Raw genomic sequence first — 19,832 nt, forward strand, 5'->3', positions numbered from 1 at the left:
ATCTCGCGCTTGCGCACAGGGCTCTGCCTGATGCGCCCGTGCGGACTTCTCCATTTGGCTTCTTACAGCGAAGTGCGCATGCGCTGGCACTTCGCTCAACCCCTGTATGCGCGAGATCTTACAGCAGGAGGAGGGGGAGGGAGGGAGAGCAAGAGGCGGCACAGAGGATTAGGAGGCGGCGCAGAAGTCTGGAAAGGCGGCGCTGGGCACGAATCTGGGTAAAACAACTACTGTGAGGGGCACAGATATATAGGCATAACTACTATGAGGGGCACATATCTGGCATAACTGTTATAAGGCAGCTCATATCTGGCATAACTGGGCACTGGGCACATATCTGACATAACCACTGTGAGGGGCACATCTGGCAAAACTGCTGTGAGGGAGGCACATATCTGGGCATAACGACTGTGAGAGGGGCACATATCTGGGCATAACGACTGTGAGAGGGGCACATATCTGGGCATAACTAATGTGAGGGGGCACATATCTGGCCATAACGACTGAGAGGGCACATATCTGGCATAATGACTGTGAGGGAGGCACATATCTGGGCATAACGACTGTGAGAGGGGCACATATCTGGGCATAACGACTGTGAGAGGGGCACATATCTGGGCATAACGACTGTGAGAGGGGCACATATCTGGCCATAACGACTGTGAGAGGGGCACATATCTGGCCATAACGACTGTGAGGGAGGCACATATCTAGCCATAATGACTGTGAGGGGCACATATCTGGATATAACTGCTGTGACAGCTTAATTACTGTGAGGGGCCACAATGTGGGCATTAGTACTGTATGGTAGCACTAGATTACCCTGCTATACATTGGCATGGCTCAGTCTTACAGGACCAGCACAGCGCCCCCTGCTGGCGATTTCACAGGGGCAGTCACCATCCCTTCCTTATGTGATTATTCTTTTTCTCTATCACCACAGTGACGATGTTCTGGATCCAGCGGACATCACGCCGACGCCAGTGACATCCTGGATGAGGTAAGACCAGATTTTATTAGGACTGGGTGAGTGTAGCCATGCATTGGGCTTAGGGCTCTTTCACACGAGAGGATCCTGTGCGGGTCGTCCGCTGCGTGAAAGAGAGCCAAGCCCCGCACCGGACAGCGGAGACACGGAGCAGTAACAGGATTGATAATGCTCTTTGCCTCTCTGTGACCTTTTTACTACAAAATCACGGTGACACTGTATGTTTTGTATTGCTATAAGTAATCTTAGGACGGAATTGGTTATGTTGAGAACTTGGCTTGGAGGGGAGGGGGCCCAGGCACATTCTTTGCACAGGGGCCCTCTGCTGTCTGTGTCCGCCCCTGGGCTGCAGAATCGGAGGGAGTATTGCCCAACATGATCAGGGTGTGGCTTAGTGGGGTCTAGAGTATGGGCCACCCCAAGCCTAGAGTATGGGCCACCCCAAGCCTAGAGTATGGGCCACCCCAAGCCTAGAGTATGGGCCACCCCAAGCCTAGAGTATGGGCCACCCCAAGCCTAGAGTATGGGCCACCCCAAGCCTAGAGTATGGGCCACCCCAAGCCTAGAGTATGGGCCACCCCAAGCCTAGAGTATGGGCCACCCCAAGCCTAGAGTATGGGCCACCCCAAGCCTAGAGTATGGGCACCCCAAAGCCTTGTGGAATTACACAAGTAAAGTGCCAATGGCACACTGGAACGCCCCCACACCGCCATAGAAACACTCTGCTATGCCGTTAAGCTGACATCACCAATTTGAATCCCAGCTAAGGAGCTTACACAGGACTTCAGCTCTTCTGACACAAAGTATGGGCCACCCCAAGCTTAGAGTATGGGCCACCCCAAGCTTAGAGTATGGGCCACCCCAAGCTTAGAGTATGGGCCACCCCAAGCTTAGAGTATGGGCCACCCCAAGCCTAGAGTATGGGCCACCCCAAGCCTAGAGTATGGGCACCCTAAGCCTAGAGTATGGGCACCCTAAGCCTAGAGTATGGCCACCCTAAGCCTAGAGTATGGCCACCCTAAGGTATAGAAGCAAGGCTGGATTAGGACAGCATATTTAGGACACTGCTTCCAAACTAGGGCTAGCACGTGTCTGCTGTAAGGCCGGAGGTTAGAAGATGTGGTGTATAGGCACATGAGCACTACCATTATGCCATCTGAATCCAGTGTAAAGTGCCAATGGCACATTGGAATGCCCCCACACCGCCATAGAAACACTCTGCTATGCCATTAAGCTCAGGATTTGCGGACCCATTGAAATGAATGGGTCTGCATCTGTGATGCGGAAGGGCTACGGACCCGTGCCCGTATATTTCGGATCCGCAAATGCGGTCCACAATACGGGCACGGGAGCCTTATGCCCGTGTCAAGCCGCCCTAAAGACACCAGTCTCCTCCTCAAGCGACCAACAGATTGTCAGGAATTAACACTTCCCTCACAACAATCTAAATTACCCCATAAGTAAGCAGTTTTGACCCCAAAAAAAACAAAAAAGGTATACTGTATCATAATAAATAATTCTCCCTCCCTCTATCCCTTAAAGCGAATAAAAATTTAAATAAAAAATACTGGCCCATATTTAAAAAGACTCGCGCAACAGTCATGGCCCATATAACAAAAAATAAATAATATTTTTTTAGATCTATTGTCCTAAATGTCTTATATGAGGGTACTGTCACACTTGTGACGATCCAGCATATAGTTCCGTCATCAGAACTACCCCCTCCAGATCTGTCATACCACATGACAACTGAAAGCATTTGTGGATTTATCTGGATCAGTCTATGCATGTGCAGACCGCAACGACAGATTAGTTGGGTTTTTTTATGACGGATCCAGCACAATGCACGTCTATAGGAATTTATGCCGGATCCATCTTTCTGGTATGTTGTTCGGCATTTTTGGACGGAGATAATGTCGCAGCATGCTGCCAAAATGCCATTCAGCGACTGAACTGAAGACCTCCTGAAGCATCCTGAACAGAGTGCTCTCCATTCAAAATGCATAGGGATGGGACTAGCTTTTTTTGATGGTATTGAGCCCCGAGGACGGAATTCAATGCCGGGAAAATAATAATGCTAGTGTGAAAGCGCCCTCACTGTAGTACAGCTTTCCATCTCAATAAAAGATGAGCCATTATTGGTTGTAGTGGGCGATAAGCCTCATGTTTTATAGGTTTGGAAAAGAAGCAGTCAAGAGGGCCACAGAATGAATGAGAAATTATAAAGCAGGTTTATTAGGACAAATGACACATACATGGAAAAAAAAATCATCATCAAGTATAAGCCATAACCTGAAATCAAGGCTGAAACAGTGGATCCATGCAAGATAAAATACGCCCCACGAGTATTGCCAGTAAGTCCGGCTTCCTCTTAGGGCTTACACTTGCTGATGCCATGTTATATATCATGTTATTTCATCGACATCCATTCTGTGTGGCCAGGGTACATATTGTATCTCATGATCTTAGTCTCTGGCTATATTCTCTGCCAGCACCTGCTCAGATTGTATACAATTCTTATAAAACGCGTTTGTGTGTCAGTGTTGTCCTAATAAACCTGCTGTGCATTCATTTTATGTCCCTCTTGACCGCTTTGCTTTGCAGTCTATGTTGTTCAGGTCATTTTCGGGTCACGGTTGCGCTCTGGCTCTCATTACATTGTGTGCCCCCTTGCTTTGGTTTTCTGTATTGTATGCTATATAGGTTTGCCAAATAAAATCCATTGCTTAAAAAATTGCTTATAATTAAAACATACCGTGTCACACTGTTTTTCCAGAATTCCATTTTCAGTGGCCCCCCCACCCCCACACATTGGCCTGTCTGTCCTTCTGCTCATCAGTTCACCTGTCTGTGTGCGCTCTCCAGAAGGACACACAGACAGACGTTATCTGGCCTGGAATAAACTTTCAGGCTGTTTGCTACTTCAGCAGATAAAGCAGGGTGGACAGAGGTCCAGTTTTAGGCCGGACAGCCCAGCTTTCAGACTCCCTGTCCCCCGTCTGACGCAGGGCCTGGACGGACTCCGATGTCCTCCTCATACAGCCGCCCTGTGCAGGGAGCGTCACCATCTCTCCACAGCAGGTGACAGGACCTTTATTTTGCCTTCATTTTTTTAACCCCTATTGGCTGTGGAATCGGAGGGAGTATTGCCCAACATGATCAGGGTGTGGCTTAGTGGGGCCTAGAGTATGGCCACCCCAAGCCTAGAGTATGGCCACCCCAAGCCTAGAGTATGGCCACCCCAAGCCTAGAGTATGGCCACCCCAAGCCTAGAGTATGGCCACCCCAAGCCTAGAGTATGGCCACCCCAAGCCTAGAGTATGGCCACCCCAAGCCTAGAGTATGGCCACCCCAAGCCTAGAGTATGGCCACCCCAAGCCTAGAGTATGGCCACCCCAAGCCTAGAGTATGGCCACCCCAAGCCTAGAGTATGGCCACCCCAAGCCTAGAGTATGGCCACCCCAAGCCTAGAGTATGGCCACCCCAAGCCTAGAGTATGGGCCCCCCCAAGCCTAGAGTATGGGCCCCCTAAGCCTAGAGGAATTACACAAGTAAAGTGCCAATGGCACACTGGAATGCACCCACACCGCCATAGAAACACTCTGCTATGCCGTTAAGCTGACATCACCAGTTTGAATCCCAGCTAAGGAGCTTACATGGGACTGCAGCTCTTCTGACACAACCGTGCGGTGTCTTTAGGACAGATTCTGTTTACTGACTGCCGAGCAGTGACACCATCATGTACAGGGGCGACACAACAACCCCTTATTGTAGTGGTGCATACAGCATACCGCCTGCTATCAGACTGTACAGCGAGGGGCACTGGGGGGCTCGTCTCCATGGCAACCCCTCTGCTCGGCCATTCTGCTCTCAAGAACAAAATCTATTGGGTGAATACACATCAATGTCACCACAGAGCAGCTACAGGATACACCCAGCCCCAGACACAGAGGCTTACACCCCCCCCCTATTGATCTGCCCCCTCTCCAATACACCCCATAAAGCCCCCCCTCCTACAGATCTGCAGCCTCATGTCCCCAGAATACACCACATGCCCCAACCTCACAGATTGACCTCCCCATAACCCCCCCATAGATCTTCACCCTAATGACCCCAGAACACAACACATGCCCCCCTCAGAGATCTTCACCCTCATCTCCCCAGAATACACCACATTTCCTTCCTTCCTCCCTCCTCATGTATGAGCTCCTATGGACTCCATGTCTGGGTGTACTAACATGGCCGCCGGAGGTGTAGGGGGCGGGGCTAGGCCAGCCCTGTGACGTCACACCGCAAAGCATGCTGGGAGAGGAAAACTCCAGGAACCTGAGGGAAAAAGGAAGTTCTGCTGGAAACGTCCTGTAAAGAGGCTCTGATGTCCGGACAGCGGGAGGGAGAGCCCCGGCATGAGGAGGAGCAGGTACCGGGGGCCGCAGTCAGTAGTGCAGTGTGTGATGTCTGTCACAGCTGGTGCTTCAGTAGTGCAGTGTATGATGTCTGTCACAGCTGGTGCTTCAGTAGTGCAGTGTGTGATGTCTGTCACAGCTGGTGCTTCAGTAGTGCAGTGTGTGATGTCTGTCACAGCTGGGGCTTCAGTAGTGCAGTGTGTGATGTCTGTCACAGCTGGGGCTTCAGTAGTGCAGTGTGTGATGTCTGTCACAGCTGGTGCTTCAGTAGTGCAGTGTATGATGTCTGTCACAGCTGATGCTTCAGTAGTGCAGTGTGTGATGTCTGTCACAGCTGATGCTTCAGTAGTGCAGTGTATGATGTCTGTCACAGCTGGTGCTTCAGTAGTGCAGTGTGTGATGTCTGTCACAGCTGGTGCTTCAGTAGTGCAGTGTGTGATGTCTGTGGCAGCTGATGCTTCAGTAGTGCAGTGTATGATGTCTGTCACAGCTGGTGCTTCAGTAGTGCAGTGTGTGATGTCTGTCACAGTTGATGCTTCAGTAGTGCAGTGTATGATGTCTGTCACAGCTGATGCTTCAGTAGTGCAGTGTATGATGTCTGTCACAGCTGATGCTTCAGTAGTGCAGTGTATGATGTCTGTGGCAGCTGATGCTTCAGTAGTGCAGTGTATGATGTCTGTAGCAGCTGATGCTTCAGTAGTGCAGTGTGTGATGTCTGTCACAGCTGATGCTTCAGTAGTGCAGTGTGTGATGTCTGTTGCAGTTGATGCTTCAGTAGTGCAGTGTATGATGTCTGTCACAGCTGATGCTTCAGTAGTGCAGTGTATGATGTCTGTCACAGTTGATGCTTCAGTAGTGCAGTGTATGATGTCTGTCACAGTTGATGCTTCAGTAGTGCAGTGTATGATGTCTGTCACAGCTGATGCTTCAGTAGTGCAGTGTATGATGTCTGTCACAGTTGATGCTTCAGTAGTGCAGTGTGTGATGTCTGTCACAGCTGATGCTTCAGTAGTGCAGTGTGTGATGTCTGTCACAGCTGGTGCTTCAGTAGTGCAGTGTGTGATGTCTGTCACAGCTGGTGCTTCAGTAGTGCAGTGTATGATGTCTGTCACAGTTGATGCTTCAGTAGTGCAGTGTATGATGTCTGTCACAGCTGATGCTTCAGTAGTGCAGTGTATGATGTCTGTCACAGTTGATGCTTCAGTAGTGCAGTGTGTGATGTCTGTCACAGCTGATGCTTCAGTAGTGCAGTGTATGATGTCTGTCACAGCTGATGCTTCAGTAGTGCAGTGTGTGATGTCTGTCACAGCTGGTGCTTCAGTAGTGCAGTGTGTGATGTCTGTCACAGCTGGTGCTTCAGTAGTGCAGTGTGTGATGTCTGTGGCAGCTGATGCTTCAGTAGTGCAGTGTGTGATGTCTGTCACAGCTGGTGCTTCAGTAGTGCAGTGTATGATGCCTGTTGCAGCTGATGCTTCAGTAGTGCAGTGTATGATATCTGTGGCAGCTGATGCTTCAGTAGTGCAGTCTGTTATGAGTGCCGCAGGATCCTCCCCGCAGTCTGCTGGATGTGACGGGGTTGGTGCTGCTGCGGGGGAGGGTCTCCCAGTGGACGTCCTATGACAGACCTGGAGGAGGAGCTCCGCCGATCCAGCCACAAGTCACAGGGAGAAGCCGAAAACGGGATAAAACCAGCGACATGTTTATACGGCAGGGACCGATCCAGCAGCAGCCGCCACGTCCCCCGGGGCTCGTGACCACGGCACCTGGAGCCGCAAAAACCTGCAAATATAAAACTGGATAAAAAAAAAAATATTCAAATCCCCCCCCCCCCAAAGTTAAAAGTATATAAACAACACACGTCGCCGGCGCCTCCGCTATTAAATGTACAAGGATTTAGCGGAAATGGGAAAAAATAAATAAACCCGCCATCCACAATACGGCGTCAGTGAGAAGCACAGACTGGGAATGCGCACACAGCGCCGCACACGTTATGGCGGTCAGAAGATGGGGATGCAGAGAAAACATTCGGTTTTTTCCAAAGTTTTTATTTTTTCAGTATTAAAACACAATAAAACCTGTACAAATGTGGTGTCGCTGTAATCGCACCGACCGGAGGATGAGGGGAACAGGCCAGGAAACGCTGGGACAGCAAAACCGAATTGTGTTTTTAGTTTTTTTATCCCCCAGTTGGAATTTTCCCGCTTCCCACTACATTGTGTAGAACCGTAACTGGCGCCATTACAAAGTACAACTGGTCCCACAAATAACAAGTCTGTTTGGCTGTGAGGTCCATGACCCGTGGACCATTCAGCTTCCCTCCGATTAATGGCCTTCACCGGACCCCCCCCCCCTTATCTCTCACCAGGTCCGGCCCTTAGGGGTCCCGTCCAGGCTGGAGATGCAGAGCCACGCGCTGCTTTTCTAGACCCCTCTTTATATTCCATCTTCTCGTGTCCTGGTTTGTAACTTGCGCAGGGCGTGTCCCACATGCTGCAGGCCACGTGGGGCTCCGCACAGTCCACACCTACGTGGTCACAGGTTATAGTCCCCTCCCTGTCCAGTCAGTCCTGCAGATACAGCTCAGGCAGTTCTAACGTTCCGCTCCTTCCGGTGCAGCCTCCATGTGATTGATGAACCGGATCTGGTCTCGAGCTGCTGGGGGACAATTTATTATGTAATTGGGGCCTTCGAAAAAACAACGTCTGGCTCCGGCCCCAGAATCGGGTCGTTGGTCAACATTTGACCTGAACTACAGATGAATTGGATCAAGAAGAAAGAACAGAAATCGTCTTCCTGTCCCTCCATGACCGGTCCGGCCGCCATCTCCGGCGTCTTCCCTCCTTGTCTCCGGTTCACCCAGAAGACTTCCTCCGGGTGAACTGGACATTCCTGTAGACCCTCTTATAAAGTAGTGGTGTCAGAGGGGTTTTCTGGAATTATCATATTGATGACCGATCTTCAGGATAGGTCATGAGATCGGGGGGCTCCTACTCCTGGGACCCCACCAATCAGCTGTATGAAGAGGCCGCTGCGCTCGGTGACCTCTTACGCCTCTTCCAAGGCCATGTGATGTCACATTCACCGGTCATAGCTGCGATATCAAGCACAACCACTTTACTAAAGACGGCGCTTGGTGACCTGCGAGAAGACTGCAGCGCTCACCGGCGAGCCACGGTCTCCTCAAACAGCTGATTGGTCGGGTGTATCACCACTTCAGCCAGGGATTGTATGTAGGGGTCGTGGGAGGGTGCACCATACTTTACACTGCTGTGACCTCAAACATGGAGGAACTGCCCTTACGAGATCTTTTAGTCATCAATAGAGAGAAGACCTCATCTCCTCTGATTTCTCCCCAAATGCCCCTCATCATCTCCGGTCATTACTCTTCCTGCTTACTGAAGAGGTGAGAGGTTCTGATGATGTCACATTACATCATTATCTATGGTAATTACAGGTGATGTGACTGGAGAGGAGAGAGGTTCTGATGATGTCACATTACGTCATTATCTATGGTAATTACAGATGATGTGACTGGAGAGGTGAGAGGTTCTGATGATGTCACATTACGTCATTATCTATGGTAATTACAGGGGATGTGACTGGAGAGGTGAGAGGTTCTGATGATGTCACATTACACCATGATCTATGGTAATTACAGGTGATGTGACTGGAGAGGTGAGAGGTTCTGATGATGTCACATTACACCATTATCTATGGTAATTACAGGTGATGTGACTGGAGAGGTGAGAGGTTCTGATGATGTCACATTACATCATTATCTATGGTAATTACAGGGGATGTGACTGGAGAGGTGAGAGGTTCTGATGATGTCACATTACACCATTATCTATGGTAATTACAGGGGATGTGACTGGAGAGGTGAGAGGTTCTGATGATGTCACATTACATCATTATCTATGGTAATTACAGGTGATGTGACTGGAGAGGTGAGAGGTTCTGATGATGTCACATTACACCATTATCTATGGTAATTACAGGGGATGTGACTGGAGAGGTTCTGATGATGTCACATTACACCATTATCTATGGTAATTACAGGTGGACATGGCTGTAGAAGTGATGGACTCTGGAATGTACATGGTGACATTTATTATTATGTCTTCCATGAACAGGATTACTCCACGGTGAAGAAGACGTCTAGTAATCTGATACATGAGAAGAACAATGAGAAGATCCTAGAAGTCGTCCACAAGATGATGGAGCTGCTGACTAGAGAGGTGACACCGCCGGGAATGCTGGGACATTATACAGTCACAGCACTGGAGGGGTCTGGGTGATGACTGTGTCATTGTGTTGTCAGGTTCCTATAAGGTGTCGGGATGTCGCTGTCTATTTCTCCATGAGGAGTGGGAGTATTTAGAAGGACACAAGGGTCTGTACAAGGAGGTCAAGATGGAGGAGGACCAGCCCCTCACATCTCCAGGTAACGGACAGGACTAAATACAAATGTCCTGGAATTCTCTGTCTGTAAAGTCTGAGTCCAGTCTCTGTGTCTCCTGCAGAGAGATCCAGTCAGAGGACAACACCAGAGAGATGTCCGCGTCCTCTCCTTGCACAGGATGGTCAGGTAATGGAGATTTTCCCTATCGCTGGTCTCTGCTGCGTCCAGTGATTGGCTGCAGTGGTCACATGCCCCCATCAATGGGATGTTGATTCCCAGAGTCCCAGTACCTGCGGAGGCGGTCGTGGAGTGATGAAGCCGGCAACCAGCGGTGGGGATCAGGTAAGTATGAACCCACCACAAGTCCGGTCACTCTGATGGGATCTGTTAAAAAAGGTTAAAGTTGGATGATGACCCCTTTAACGATCTTTTGTGGCCATGTAAAATATTTCTTGCAACTTGTCCGACTGTCCTGTAACTTACAATATTTGCTTCACAGATTTTATATCAGGATGAAGATCTGCGCAATATTAATGCTACAGAGACAGATGTGAGGGGCGATGAGGGATACAAGGAGGAGATTCCTACAGAGACAGATGTGAGGGGCGATGAGGGATACAAGGAGGAGACTACTACAGAGACAGATGTGAGGGGCGATGAGGAATACAAGGAGGACATTCCTACAGAGACAGATGTGAGGGGCGATGAGGAATACAAGGAGGACATTCCTACAGAGACAGATGTGAGGGGCGATGAGGAATACAAGGAGGACATTCCTACAGAGACAGATGTGAGGGGCGATGAGGAATACAAGGAGGAGATTCCTACAGATAAGAGCCCCGGTGAGTTGTGACCAATAAATTATGTAGAGACGAGTCTGTAACTGTAATGACCCTGAACTAGACTTCCCCTATAGCAGGCGCCTTCCCCAGGTCCTAGCAGTGTCCTCCAGTTCTCAGATACCCCCAGGACTTACAGTAGGACTAAACTGTGTAACAGCCGGACCGTCCCATGAAGAATAATACAAAGCACATATCAGATATAGAACTCATTAGTAGATGACTGGACCAAGATGGGGATGGTAATCAGATGGTGGAACAAACCGATGATGGGGGTTATATGGTGAGCGGATGATTGAACAGACAATAAGTGACCCTGACTGGAGCTTTCCATGAATCTTTCCCTAGATCTGTCCTTAGACGCTGACCCCAATACCATCACTGACCCTCACTGTCCCTACAGACATTCTTATGGAAAACACTAATCTGTAAAATTGACCCTAAAACAAATAGGACGACACTAAGGCCTGTTTCGCTCGTTCATTAGGTGATCGGAACACATTTACACAGGCAGATTGTCGTGAACGAGCGTTCGCAGGTACGTTCGTTCCCGATAATCTGCCCAATAATTGGCTCATGTAAATTCACCATAACCATAAGAACAAAGGTACACCGATGAAGAAAACTAGGAGAGATACTAGAAAATATAAGGATTACTGGATTGAAAAGCACAGAGCTTACACTATAACCAGCAGCCCCCTGCAGAAACTAGGAATATTTACAGCGAGGCTAACCAGTCAGGAGCTCCTCTCCAAACAAGGTGAGCTACAGAAGAGAGGTCGGCTGAGCAAGAGATCAGCTACGGTATAATACATAGCAACTGCCCCAAACATACTAGTAGACCGGAGAAGAGGAAGCAGTAGGAGTGTTCCCGCTGATCATAGCCCATTACACCAAGGTGGTAACGACTCCCTCAGGTCTGCGCTGTGACTCTCCCGGACTTGCTCAGTAATATCAGGGTGACAGGTCTCTTCCATGAATCTCCTGGACGTGTCCTGGTGTCCCTCTGTGCAGCATTTCACAGGCCTCATGTCACACTTTGGACTGCACTTTAAGTCATTATTTTATTTTTACTGCGTTCCCTACACGGTAAAACTGAATAATGGAAGCACTCACTAGTATTCGCTTTTTAAGATGCACTGACAACCCCCCCCCCCCCCCCCCACACACACACTTTTGGGAAAAAAAGTACGTCTTACATGTGGGGTCCTCGATGTGGGGTCTGTAGAAAAGGTCACTAACTGAACAACCCCTTTAATTGTTTGACCACCTGATATCCCACAGCGCTGATCAGAAGGCTGGAGTTGTCACCTGTTCTTCCCTTTGTGAACCCATTCAGCAGGACTGGACTTTCAGGGCAGAGTCTAACAGCATTTCCACAGTCTAAAAAAGCAGGTCACAAACCCTAAATACTGGTTGCCTCTGGCCGGTCCTATATACTAAGAGATTTCGGATAAGTAAGCAATCGCCCCCACTCTGCTCAGCTTCCCAGCTCTCCGTGACAACCTGCCACAATTTCCGACTACCGTTCTGCTCCTACTTAAGACTCCAGCACTGCCCCCCACCCATCCTCTAATGGTCCCCTTCCTGACTCCTTAGGGAGCACATTAGCGGGGGCCTAGTCTGTATAGAGAATGCACCAGGGAAGCGGGGACGGTCTTGTGGAGGGCACTGGTGACTGGTTTTACAGATCTCCCAGTGCCCCCTTATTAGTGACTCTGCCACAATTATTTACTTATAATTCCTGATCCTCACATGCAGTTTTGGAGCTCTTGTTAAAGAACGGAGGGGTCGTTTCACTCAGTATGATTAACTCTAACAAGCAATAAGCCTGGTTTAATAGGGTTGATCCTGCTGACAGATACTTTGTAGAGGGAACCTATCACTTCTGTGCTGGCAGTCACTACTTTTAGATTACCGATAGGCCAAACCCCACAGCACATGCCAGCTCTGGGAGGGAGATGAGTCCGATGAGGCTCACAACCTCCACCATCCGCCTCCAACCAACATTCACTGGCAGGTTTCTTTCCAGTTGTGCATAGGAAAACCAGTCAGTCTGGGTCCGGAGGCAGGGGAGGGTAGAGGTAGTCACTTATCGGACTTGTCTCCCTCGCAGCCCTGGTGCACACTGTGGGGATCGGCTTCTCAGTACTGACTGCCAGCACAGATGTGACAGACCGCTGAAATCACCGGGCCTGTGACTACACTATGCTGCCCCCTGTGAGGGCCACGTACTACAGGTGACAGGTTCCCTTTAAGGCAGATTATTCTATACAAAGAATATTAATAGAGAATAGTGATCCGGCTTTACGCTGACTCCATAGCCATGGCTTCCTCATACATCACCGCACTGTTCCTCTCCACTGCCCTGCACTAAAGTGCATTTTTATATGTTAAAAATAATCAGTATTATTTAAAAAATTCATATTATTAAAAATAATTTAACAAAATTTTATTCTTGTCAGATGACTGTACTGGGAGCTCGGAGGGACAATTGATATCTACAGATTATAATGCAGATGATCCGGGTGTCACATCAGATACGTATGAAGATTGTGCCATTATCCCAGATGTACCATCCACCCTTCACAGCAAAACTCTGTCATCTGATCCTTTAAAACAAATCCGTTCTTCTGATTCATCACAAACTGTTAACCAGAATGTAAGCCACAAAAGGGGTGAGGGAGCCCTAAGAGCTCAGAAAGGGAAGAAGTCATATCCATGTTCAGAATGTGGGAAATGTTTTTCTCACAAATCAGAACTTGAGAGGCATCAGAGAGTTCACACGGGAGAGAAGCCGTATTCATGTTCAGAATGTGGGAAATGTTTTACTCAGAAATTTTCTCTTGTTGTTCATCAAAGAATTCACACAGGGAAGAAAACGTATTCATGTTCAGAATGTGGGAAATGTTTTATTCAGAAATCACATTTTATAAACCATCAGAGTATTCACACAGGGGAAAAGCCGTATCCATGTTCAGACTGTGGGCATTGTTTTACTCACAAATCAGACCTTAAGAGGCATCAGAGAGTTCACATGGGAGATACGACGTATTCATGCTCAGACTGTGGGAAATGTTTTACTCAGAAATCAGAACTTGAGAGCCATCAGAGGGTTCACACTGGAGAGAAGCCATATTCATGTTCAGAATGTGAGAAATGTTTTACAAAAAAATCGTCTTTTCTTTCACATCAAAGACTTCACACAGGGGAGAAGCTGTATTCATGTTCGGAATGTGGAAAATGTTTTACTAAGAAATCATCTCTTGAGACCCATCAGCGAATTCACACAGGGGTGAAGCCATATTCATGTTCGGAATGTGGGAAATGTTTTACTCAGAAATCATCTCTTGAGACCCATCAGAGAATTCACACTGGGGCGCTGTATTCGTGTTCAGAATGTGGGAAATGTTTTACTACGAAATCAAATCTTCAGAGTCATCAGATAATTCACACAGGTGAGAAGCAATATATTTGTTCAGAATGTGAAGAGTGTTTTGCTAGAAAATCCGCTCTTCTTTTACATCAAAGATGTCACACAGGGGAGAAGCCGTATTCATGTTCGGAATGTGGGAAATGGTTTACTCAGAAATCATCTCTTGAGACCCATCAGAGAATTCACACAGGGGCGCTGTATTCGTGTTCAGAATGTGGGAAATGTTTTACTACGAAATCAAATCTTCAGAGTCATCAGATAATTCACACAGGTGAGAAGCAATATATTTGTTCAGAATGTGAAGAGTGTTTTGCTAGAAAATCCGCTCTTCTTTTACATCAAAGATGTCACACAGGGGAGAAGCCGTATTCATGTTCCGAATGTGGGAAATGGTTTACTCAGAAATCATATCTTCAGAAACATCAGACAGTTCACACAGGGGAGAAGCCATATTCATGTTCAGAATGTGGGAAATGTTTTACTCAGAACTCAAATCTTTATAGTCATCAGAAAGTTCACACAGGGGAGAAGCCATATTCATGTTCAGAATGTGGGAAATGTTTTACTCATAAATCAACTCTTCAGAAACATCAGACAGTTCACACAAAGGAAAAGCCGTATTTATGTACAGAATGTGGGAAATGTTTTACTCAGAAATCAAATCTTCAGAAACATCAGAAAGTTCACACAAAGAAGCCGTATTCATGATAACCACCTCAGCCCCCCTAGCTTAAACACCCTTAAAGGGAGTCTGTCACCACATTTGGGCATATTAGACCGATCAAATAGGGTTATATGATCCACCCAGAACTTAAAAACGGTACCTTTGTTGTAGAAAACGGACTTTTCTTTTAGCCGAAAATGAACTTATAAGGTTATGTTAATGAGCCCTCTCAAGTGCCCAGGGTGGTCTCTCAATCCTCGGAGCCCCAGGCAGCACCTCCTCCACGGCTCATAACCCCGCCCTCCGTGCGCCTCTGCCCGCCCGTTTACTCCCCTCCCCTGTCCTTTTCCACTGCGGCTGTGCCGTCCAAATCGTAGCGGGCGCATGCGCAGTGCGATGCCCGCTCCTGGCAGGGCATCGCGATACCTACTGCGCATGCGCCCGCTACGATTTGAACCGCACAGCCACAGTGGAAAAGGACAGGGGAGGGGAGTAGCGCACGGAGGGCGGGGTTATGAGCCGTGGAGGAGGTGCTGCCTGGGGCTCCGAGGATTGAGAGACCGCCCTGGGCACTTGAGAGGGCTCATTAACATAAACTTATAAGTTCATTTTCGGCTAAAAGAAAAGTCCGTTTTCTACAACAAAGGTACCGTTTTTAAGTTCTGGGTGGATCATATAACCCTATTTGATCGGTCTAATATGCCCAAATGTGGTGACAGACTCCCTGACCAGACCACTTTTTACAATTCTGCACTACACTACTTTCACCGTTTATTGCTCGGTCATGCAACTTACCACCCAAATGAATTTTACCTCCTTTTCTTCTCACTAATAGAGCTTTTATTTGGTGGTATTTCATTGCTGCTGACATTTTTACTTTTTTTGTTATTAATCGAAACTTACCGAAATTTTTGCAAAAAAAATGACATTTTTCACTTTCAGTTGTAAAATTTTTCAAATAAAACTACATTTCTATATAAAATTTTCTCTAAATTTATTGTTCTACATGTCTTTGATAAAAAAAATAAGTGTATATTTATTGGTTTGGGTAAAAGTTATAGCGTTTACAAACTATGGTACAAAAATGTGAATTTTCGCTTTTTGAAGCAGCTCTGACTTTCTGAGCACCTGTCATGTTTCCTGAGGTTCTACAATGCCCAGACAGTACAAACACCCCACAAATGACCCCATTTCGGAAAGTAGACACCCTAAGGTATTCGCTGATGGGCATAGTGAGTTCATGGAAGTTTTTTTTTTTTGCCACAAGTTAGCGGAAAATGATGATTTTTTTATTTTTTATTTTTTTCCTTGCAAAGTCTCATATTCCACTAACTTGTGACAAAAAATAAAAACTTCCATGAACTCACTATGCCCATCATGAAATACCTTGGGGTGTCTTCTTTCCAAAATGGGGTCACTTGTGGGGTAGTTATACTGCCCTGGCATTTTAGGGGCCCTAATGCATGAGAAGTAGTTTGAAATCAAAATGTGTAAAAAATGCCCTGTGAAATCCTAAAGGTGCTCTTTGGAATGTGGGCCCCTTTGCCCACCTAGGCTGCAAAAAAGTGTCACACATGTGGTATCGCCGTACTCAGGAGAAGTTGGGCAATGTGTTTTGGGGTGTCTTTTTACATATACCCATGCTGGGTGAGAGAAATATCTCTCTAAGGCCTCATGCACACGACCGTATTTTTTTGTGGTCCGCAAAAACGGGTTCCGTTTTTCCGTGATCCGTGACCGTTTTTTCGTCCGTGGGTCTTCCTTGATTTTTGGAGGATCCACGGACATGAAAAAAAAGTCGTTTTGGTGTCCGCCTGGCCGTGCGGAGCCAAACAGATCCGTCCTGAATTACAATGCAAGTCAATTGGGACGGATCCGTTTGACGTTGACACAATATGGTGCAATTTCAAACGGATCCGTCCCCCATTGACTTTCAATGTAAAGTCAGGAGTTAATATACCATAGGATCGGAGTTTTCTCCAATCCGATGGTATATTTTAACTTGAAGCGTCCCCATCACCATGGGAACGCCTCTATGTTAGAATATACCGTCGGATTTGAGTTACATCGTGAAACTCAAATCCGACAGTATATTCTAACACAGAGGCGTTCCCATAGTGATGGGGACGCTTCAGGTTAGAATATACTAAAAGAACTGTGTACATGACTGCCCCCTGCTGCCTGGCAGGTTTTGCCAGGCAGCAGGAGGCAGCCCCCCCCTGTAGTTAACACATTGGTGGCCAGTGCGGCCGCCCCCCCCTCCCTCCCCTGTAGTTAACACATTGGTGGCCAGTGGGCCCCCCTCCCTCCCCTGTAGTTAACTCGTTGGTGGCCAGTGCGGCCGGCCCCCCTCCCTCCCCTGTAGTTAACTCGGTGGCCAGTGGGCCCTCTCCTCTCCCTCCCCCTCCTAATTAAAATCTCCCCCCCTATCATTGGTGGCAGCGGAGAGTACCGATCGGAGTCCCAGTTTAATCGCTGGGGCTCCGATCGTTAACCATGGCAACCAGGACGCTACTGCTGTCCCGGTTGCCATGGTTACTTAGCAATTTGTAGACGCATTATACTTACCTGCGAGCTACGATGTCCGCGTCCGGCCGGGAGCTCCTCCTACTGGTAAGTGACAGGTCTGTGCGGCGCGTCACTTGCCAGTAGGAGGAGCTCTTGGCCGGACGCAGAGATCGCAGCTCGCAGGTAAGTATAATGCTTCTACAAATTGCTAAGTATCCATGGCAACCGGGACAGCAGTAGCGTCCTGGTTGCCATGGTTACCGATCGGAGCCCCAGCGATTAAACTGGGACTCCGATCGGTACTCTCCGCTGCCACCAATGATAGGGGGGGAGATTTTAATTAGGAGGGAGGGGAGAGGGCCCACTGGCCACCAACGAGTTAACTACAGGGGAGGGAGGGGGGCCGGCCGCACTGGCCACCAACGAGTTAACTACAGGGGAGGGAGGGGGGCCCACTGGCCACCAATGTGTTAACTACAGGGGGGTGGCTGCTGCCTGGCAGCACCTGCCAGGCAGCAGGGGGCAGTCATGTACACAGTTCTTTTAGTATATTCTAACCTGAAGCGTCCCCATCACCATGGGAACGCCTCTGTGTTAGAATATGCTGTCGGATCTGAGTTTTCACGAAAAGCTCTGAAAAAGCTTTTATGCAGACGGATCTTCGGCTCCGTCTGTATTAAAGGAACCGGATCACGGACACGGATGCCAATCTTGTGTGCATCCGTGTTCTTTCACAGACCCATTGACTTGAATGGGTCCGTGAACCGCTGTCCGTCAAAAAAATAGGACAGGTCATATTTTTTTGACGGACAGGATACACGGATCACGGTCTCGGCTGCCAAACGGTGCCTTTTCCGATTTTTCCACGGACCCATTGAAAGTCAATGGGTCCGCGAAAAAAAACGGACAACGGCCACGGATGCACACAACGGTCGTGTGCATGAGGCCTAAAAGACAACTTTTCCCATTTTTTTTATACAAAGTTGGCATTTGACCGAGATATTTATCTCACCCAGCATGGGTATATGTAAAATGACACGCCAAAACACATTGCCCAACTTCTCCTGAGTACGGCGATACCACATGTGTGACACTTTTTTGCAGCCTAGATGCGCAAAGGGGCCCAAATTCCTTTTAGGAGGGCATTTTTAGACATTTGGATCCCAGACTTCTTCTCACGCTTTAGGGCCCCTAAAATGCCAGGGCAGTATAAATACCCCACATGTGACCCCATTTTGGAAAGAAGACACCCCAAGGTATTCAATGAGGGGCATGGTGAGTTCATAGAAGATTTTTTTTTTTTTTGCCACAAGTTAGCGGAAATTGTTTTTTTTTTTTCTCACAAAGTCTCCCTTTCCGCTAACTTGGGACAAAAAGTTCAATCTTTCATGGACTCAATATGCCCCTCAGCGAATACCTTGGGGTGTCTTCTTTCCTAAATGGGGTCACATGTGGGGTATTTATACTGCCCAGGCATTTTAGAGGCCCTAAAGCGTGAGAAGAAGTCTGGAATCTAAATGTCTAAAAAAAATTACGCATTTGGATTCCGTGAGGCGTATGGTGAGTTCATGTGAGATTTAATTTTTTTGTCACAAGTTAGTGGAATATGAGACTTTGTAAGAGAGTTCTTTGGGGTTCCCTTCAATACCTGGTGCACTGGAGGGGATACGGTCCTGAGGAGAGGATGTGGGTTCCGGCGGTGGATGTCAACGCCAGCCGACTGGTGAGGGCTTTTCATAGGTCCCATCCGGATAAGGTTGGTCCGGGGTGTCCGGAGGTCACCCGTAGAAGGGGGGGTACTGTCATGCCCCACTCTGACGATGTGCAGAGGTCGGCCAGGATTGCAGCACGAGTTTAGTGTTTGTTTTGGAGTCGTGCTGGATCGGCCTCTCATCAGGTGCACTGGGTGGAGTCATTAGTTTAAATAGCTCATCAGCCCAGTGCCCTGAGCGGATTATACAAATCATTGTGGTCTTGGAAGCTAGGAAGGAAGGTCTTCTGTCTGTTCCAGCTCAGAGAGATAAGTGTGCTTTCTGGTTAGGTTGTTTTGTGTCATCTCTTCCATCCAGGTTCTGTGCGAGCAGGATGCTCCTATTTCCCCTCTTCACCATCTCAGGGAAGTTAGGGTTTTGTCAGCCCAGGCACGGGGACACCTCATACCTAGCTTAAAGGTCTGTAGGTGGGCTGAGCAGTGCAGGGAAAGAGGTCAGGGATTAGCTAGGAGGTGACCCTTCCCCTGTCTCTCGCCCAGAGCCTGGTTGGTGGGTTTTCTGTTATTCTGAGTGCACGCCCGCCGTGACAGGGGTGATCACCCCATATAGACTCCCTGATCACCCCCCTGTAAGGCTCCATTCAGAGGTTCGTATGTGTTTTGCGGATCCACGGATCCATGGATCGGATCCGCAAAACACATACGGACGTCTGAATGGAGATTTACAGGGGGGTGATCAATGACAGGGGGGTGATCAGGGAGTCTATATGGGGTGATCACCCCCCTGTAAGGCTCCATTCAGACGTCCGTATGTGTTTTGCGGATCCGATCCGTGGATCCGCATACGGACGTCTGAATGGAGCCTTACAGGGGGGTGA

At 48.3% G+C, this 19,832-nt stretch overlaps 1 protein-coding gene and 1 long non-coding RNA gene across 17 annotated transcripts in view; one reads left to right on the forward strand and one right to left on the reverse strand.

The window, feature by feature from the left end:
* Positions 1-19,832, reverse strand: part of LOC121000834 (zinc finger protein 383-like) — a 1,218,895-nt gene that overhangs the window by 466,356 nt on the left and 732,707 nt on the right. The window lies entirely within an intron of this gene.
* Positions 9,331-10,413, forward strand: LOC121000880. Its single transcript, XR_005778921.1, has 3 exons — positions 9,331-9,341; positions 9,716-9,838; positions 9,918-10,413. It is a non-coding gene; the product is annotated as an uncharacterized LOC121000880 (long non-coding RNA).

This window comes from Bufo bufo, chromosome 5, assembly GCF_905171765.1.
Source record: "Bufo bufo chromosome 5, aBufBuf1.1, whole genome shotgun sequence".
Taxonomy (NCBI): domain Eukaryota; kingdom Metazoa; phylum Chordata; class Amphibia; order Anura; family Bufonidae; genus Bufo; species Bufo bufo.